The sequence below is a fragment of the Lagopus leucura genome, unplaced genomic scaffold (genome assembly GCF_019238085.1).
Source record: "Lagopus leucura isolate 7727_CA_CO unplaced genomic scaffold, USGS_WTPT01 Super-Scaffold_100002, whole genome shotgun sequence".
Taxonomy (NCBI): domain Eukaryota; kingdom Metazoa; phylum Chordata; class Aves; order Galliformes; family Phasianidae; genus Lagopus; species Lagopus leucura.
In genome coordinates this window covers 3924028-3930027 of record NW_024962263.1, presented here as the reverse complement: position 1 = coordinate 3930027, position 6000 = coordinate 3924028, and the positions used below count along the sequence as shown (strand labels likewise).

Sequence of the window (6000 nt, the reverse complement as noted above, 5' to 3'; positions counted from 1 at the left end):
AAACAAAACAAGAAGCGTGAGCTGCGCTTGGGGCATCTTTGGAGCCGGTCAGCGCGCTCAGACGGTGCTGGGGGACGGAGGCGGCCCGCACCCCTCCCGGGCGGAGACAAAGGGCGGCGGCACCCCCGGCCCCGAAGTGCGGCTCCGTTCCGGAGAGGGGAGGGTGGGGGGGGACGGACAGAAAGTTCGGCATCGACGGGGCGGGAGGTGGGGGCGCTGCCCCGCGCCTTTGTTCAGCGGGGAGAGGACCTGCGGCGGAGCCGAGCCGGCCGCGCAGATGGGCGCGCAGCCGGCAACGCGGTCCCGAGCCCACGGGACGCGGAGGAGGATGAGGAGGGAGGCGGAAGGTCCCCTCGCAGACTCCCTCGCTCTCTCCCTCCCTCCAAGGTGAGTCGCCGCTCCGCTCCGCTCTTCTTTTGTCTCGCTGCGAGCGCGCCCCGCCCCGCCAAACTTTCGCCGGGGATCTCGGCGCCCCGACGGCCGTCGCACGCCGGGCCGGGACCGGGCAAGGCAGCGCCGGGGGCGGCCGCGGGTTGCTGGCATTGCCCGGTGTGGGGGGTGGACTAGGTACTCGTGAAGGCGGCCGGGGGCAGGTGAGGGGGTGCGGGTCTTTATCCTCCGGTTTCTTCGGGACGGATGCTGTCGGCCCCTGCTTCGCGCTTTACGCAACAGGTAGGGATGCCGGAGGGCGGCGGCGGCACGGGGTTTTGGGGGGTTCCTTCGTTCCTTTCTCGGGAAATGTACGAAGGGGAGGGGGGAGGAGAAGCAACAGTCTTCCCAAATTCCCCTTCAGTTGTTTATTTATGTACTTCCCGTGTCCATGTAAAAAGGGTTCGTTTCGCAACTCCGGAGGTTTTCTTTCTTTTCTCTCTCTGTCTCTCTCTCTCTCTCTCTCTTTTTTTTTTTTTTTTCCTTTTTTTTTTTTTTTTTTTCCTCTCTCAAACTTATTTTCCTTTACGTCCCGCGTTCGCCCGTCTCATTCCGCGCGCTTCGACTAACCGATACCCGGAGGCTGTCCTCACTGACAGTCGGGGGAATCCAAACAAAGAGGTGCATCTACCGGAAATAATGATTTGAGAGATGTTGCTCTCCCTTTCCACCCCTCAAACAGCCTTGATTTTTTGTTTCTTTTTTTTTTTTTTTTTTTTTTTTTTTTTTCTTCTTCTGGGAGGTTCAGGACGAGGGAAGTTTTGCGCCAGAGCCGAGGAGGGATGGAGGAGGTGGAAAGTTGGGGGGGCGATGAGGGGAGAGGGCACGGCGGGACCCGGCGGGGGAGGGGGTGGGGTGGGGAGCGGGGACCTGCCGCCGCCGGCGGCTCTTTGTCTGCTCGGGCAACTTGAACAAAAGGAGAAACTCGGGTGAACTCCGCATCTCTCCCGGATTAGCTCATCTTCGGCAACTTTATCCGGATAGATCGAAGCAACTTTCTCCCATCTCTCCCGACGCTCTTCAAAGCGTTCAGCCCCTCTGTAAGCTCGTGAGGAAACTGGGGTTCGCGGTGTAAAGAAAGCAGAAGGTACGACTTGTCTTCGGGCTTATTGTTCTCTGCGCTCTCCCTCGCCCCCCTCAACCCCCCCCCTTCGCCGGCCGCGCTGCGGAGTGCGCGATGGGGACGATTGCGGCCGGGGGCAGCGCTTTTGTAATGCGCGGAGCACATGCAGGTATGGGCTGGGGGAGAGCCTCGTCCTTCTGCCCCTACACCCGGGATGGGAAGAGAGATGTCTCGCCCCCTCTGAGCGCCGTGCCCGCTCGGTGATTTGTTTCAGGGGTTTCATTGATTTCTTTTCGCGGGGAGGGGAGCGGGCTCTGAGTGCTCCGTGCTCCGGAACGTACTTTTGAAGAGGTGGAACAGAACAAAGCTGAACACGGGGAAAACCTTCTTGGACGTGTAGAGGGTGCCGGGGCCGGGCCGAGGGCGGTGGGGTCCCGCAGGGTGCCGAGAATCTTTTGCTGCGCGTTCTGCTCCGCAGCGCCCGGCAAGGTGCGAGGGGACCGCTTAGTGGGGAGGGACCGGAGGGAGGATGGAGGAGGGGGACGGAGAGAAGGGTCGGTCCGGCCCGTCCTCGATTGTCATCCCCTACGGAGAGCCGTTTCGTCCCTCTGACAAAGTTGGGTCGCCTTGGGTTTCGTTCTGCTCCTTCTGGTATTTGCACTTTCTGTACGAAGAGTCACAACTTCTGCAAGCTTGTGCTCTTTGTATTTTTTTCTTAATTCTCTTCTTTTTCTGCATATTTTTCTGTAGTTAATTTAGTACCTTCTTATTTCCCCTTCCATTTTTCTGTATTAACAACCACCACTTTTCCTCATTCTTCATCCCAGTCCTCTCCCTTCCTCTGTTGTTTTGGTTTACTTTGTTTTTGTTTTACTTCTTTCCCATTTTTCCTCTCCCTTCTCACAACCCTCCAGAATTTCTGACCTCTCTGTTTTTGCACCCTCTCTCTGTTGTCACACATTGTCCTCCTGGTCTTTTCTACCTACTCTTCTAGGTCTATGCTTATATTTGCGTTTCCCATGAAGATCTTCTGCCTCAATCTTTCACTTCACATGTCCCACTCTGCAGCCATGGATACGCTACGGTTTTCTCTGGTGCCAAGCAAATAACGAAGTTTATTCTCCTCTTCTCCTCCAAAACTATTCCTCCGTAATACGCCCCAAGTGCACCTTACTCAGTTACACAGAACTTCTAACAGAAGTTCTTGTGCATCCACACATATTCACCTTCTGCATATCTGTTTTCTTTTTTTCTGTGCACATGCCCCCTTCTTCTCATTCTTCTCCCTTGTTCTTGCTGTGGAAGCTCGTTCTCTCCCCTCTCTCCCACTCCTCTTGGCAGACCCAGTGTTGTTTTTTGCGTTGTTATTCCATCTTGCACACAGAACTCCAACTTTTCTCTCTGTTCCTTGCCAACCTAAGCACAAATGTGCTGTTGGTACCCCGGGAGGAATGACACAGCAGGAGTACCAGCATATTCAGGCATTGCTTTGGTTACTTTGTCTTGTTCCTTGCTGGGTTGAGTGTCAGCAGTGGTGCTTGTGCTCCTGGAGCCAAGCGATGCTGGTGCTGCTTCCTGCTGGGTGGGATGCAGAGTTGGGGCTGGAGTGGGAGGAAAGATCATTGTAGACAGCATTATTAGCTCTCCCCTCCACCATCCCGATGCATTTCCTTTCAGTACCTTTTGGTAAGCTTCATTGCTACTACTTGCAGCAAAAATATTAAAGCCTTTTTCTTAAAGCCTTGGAAGTAGAAAACCAACAGAACCCATCCCAAATTGTCCGTTACGCTCCGGTCTGGTGATGTTTGTCAACTCAGATGCTATCACTAAGCTTTGAATGTCTAGATCATTGAAGAAATACACGTTTGAAATTATTCAGAATGTAACATTGCATTTTTGTCAGTCCCCAAGTGGTGTGGCAGTCGCTGTGCCAAACTAACACTTTCTTACTCAAACAGGTCAAAAACATGGCTGTCTGGAGAATGGGATGCTTGCCAGAACATCAATCTGTGCTGGGTGCCATACTGGTTATCCTTCCAGTGGTGGAATACAACTTGGGTCTCCTCAGGAGGTGACTGGTGTGGAACAAACTGTACCAGACATCGATGGTGTGAAGACCTGATGTCTTCGTTGTTTGGATACGTGTGTAAGTTAACGAGCTACTGGGAGAAGACGAAGAAGCTTTTGCAGAAACATGAGGATATTGTGGGAAATGCTGCTGCTGACCATTTGGATTATATTGCTGCCTGACACACAGGTTCTGCAGATAACATAAGGTATGCTTCTCCCTGACCGTTGCAAAAACACTGTCTCATATGTCAAAATACTAAGCACATCATATAAATTCTAAATAAACTTGCTTTTTAACCTGTCTTTTTTTCTGTCTTTGCCTTGGTGTTGATGTCTACTAATAGTTTTGAGCGGTGTAATCACACAGAAATGCCTTACTAGTGGTTTGTCAATGTGTGTATCTGTAATATCCAAGGAATGACTAGACATGGAAATATTTGTGCTTTTAGAGTTAGCTGATATGTTTAAGGTAATCACTTGGTTGGGTCTAAGGAGCAATTAGCATCTCTAGGGAAAATTGGACTAATTGACTTTCCTTTAAAAAACGTTACAAACAGTTTAAACAAAGCATTTTCCACAGCTGCGATCTTCCAAACAGCCAACTTTGTTTTAGGGGGTGTTACTATTTTGAGTTGAAGTCAAGACTGCAACGTTCTATTATTTAACCTCTCTTCTTTCAAATAGCGACAAAACGCTTTATGGACAGTTTGTGTAAGAGATCAAATCGAAGTCTTCAGCTTAAAATTTCAAGGAATGCTTTTGTTTCATGTGTTTTTAAAGCATGGTTTAAATGCTTTTCGCAGACTACGTTTGCATCGTGAAAGTGCTGGTGCTGTGAGGGCCTCTTGGATGCAGACATGATTATATGAGATAACCAACGTACAAAATACAAATGAAAACTAGTGGAGACAACAAGCTGTCAGAGAGTTGTTCACAAATAGCACGTTATTTAAGAACCTAGATATGAAATGTTAATCCAGTGATGAGGAAATTATTGCTCCTCTTGGTGTGCTGTTGAAATCACGAAGCGAATTTTAGAACAATTTAAAACCTGATCAGTTTGCACCTGTTCTGTGTACTTCTCAGTTACAGCTGAAAATGAATGATATGGAAATTGTCGCTGTATATTTCTGCCCATCGGATTGGTTCAGCTCTAGCCCATATGTAGGGCAGACAAATATTTGTGATCTTAAGAAAAGTGCTGAGCTGGCTGGCCTACTTTGGAGCAAAATAGGAATCTGAACAAATAATCACTTGTTATCCTTTCCAGTTGTAAACAGAGATACAAAAGGCAGTAAATGCACTGCTAATTTCCTGGTTCTGACTTGTTGAATAAAGACCTAATCTTAATTTTCTTGATTGTTGAGGACAAGATTTCTGTCACCTACTAAATGCAATTTACATACGTTTAGATTTTTATTCCTAATATTGTTCTGCATCAGTACTACTTTTGAACTTTGTATGACTTAAGTTAGCGGTATGAGAGTCTTTAATTTGAAGTCTCAGGAAAGGAATGTCCCACTCTTTTTGTGGAGGGGGGAAGAGAAGAATAATAAGTGGATTGTAGCAGATAAGAGTATTTGGAGCTGCTATCTGGCATCTTATTACATTTTTCTATTTAAAGGAAATCAAAACTTCAATCTCTTTTATTTTTTTTCTTTTTTCTTTCTGTGCAGATTCTCTTCTTACTCAGTTTCTTTGGCATTTTTGTGTCTTTCTGCAAGCTAATCTGTATGGTGGTTCTTCATAACAGAGAAGGTGAAAGCCATTCATTTTCATCAACACTGAAAACTGAATTTTTATATAGAGTAAATAGGGGCAACTTTTTATCTTGTCTTGAGAGTTGAAATAGGTTGAATGCTGTAGGATTCAGGATACAATGTGCAAATAATTAGATACATTAGTGTTTGTTTATACCCGGAATATTTCTGACAATGATTACTGAAGTGACAGAACAGTTGAGCTATAAAGAGGAAGAACAAAGTTTATCTTCAAATTACGTTGAACTACTTCCAATAAAACAAAGAGAAGTATTCTTATACTCTGAGATATCAGAGGACAGAGGGAAGGGAAGGTCAGCTAGGAAGCACCTCCATGATAGCTCCCAACAGGGTAGGTATGCTGTGTTGGTGCAAGGCAAGGCCCTTAAAATACATTGGTCACTCTAAAAGAATGCTGAAATGCACCACCCATCACCTCGCTGTGATTGCATCCACTGTTTGGTCTCTATCAACGTTCAGCAAACATCAGTGAATGTCAGTTGGTGCCATTTTTTCCACGCGGAGGAATTCAGTGACGCATTTTTCCTTCATACGCACTTCCACGTCAGACGCCATTTCGTCAGACGGCTCCGCTGCTGCTGTCTGTTGGATGGCAACAAACTGTAACAAGATATTGGCAGCAAGGCTCAACATCTGCTGCCACACTACCAACATTCA

The 6000-nt window shown here is 47.8% G+C and overlaps 1 long non-coding RNA gene across 1 annotated transcript in view; it reads left to right on the top strand.

Annotated features, from left to right (window-relative positions):
• Window positions 1–315: 315 nt before the first annotated feature.
• The window catches only part of LOC122178537, an 82874-nt gene continuing 77189 nt past the window's right edge, over window positions 316–6000 (top strand). The window contains exons 1-2 of the long non-coding RNA XR_006178370.1: window positions 316–387; window positions 3451–3768. This is a non-coding gene — a long non-coding RNA (uncharacterized LOC122178537). The remainder of the gene's footprint in view (window positions 388–3450; window positions 3769–6000) is intronic.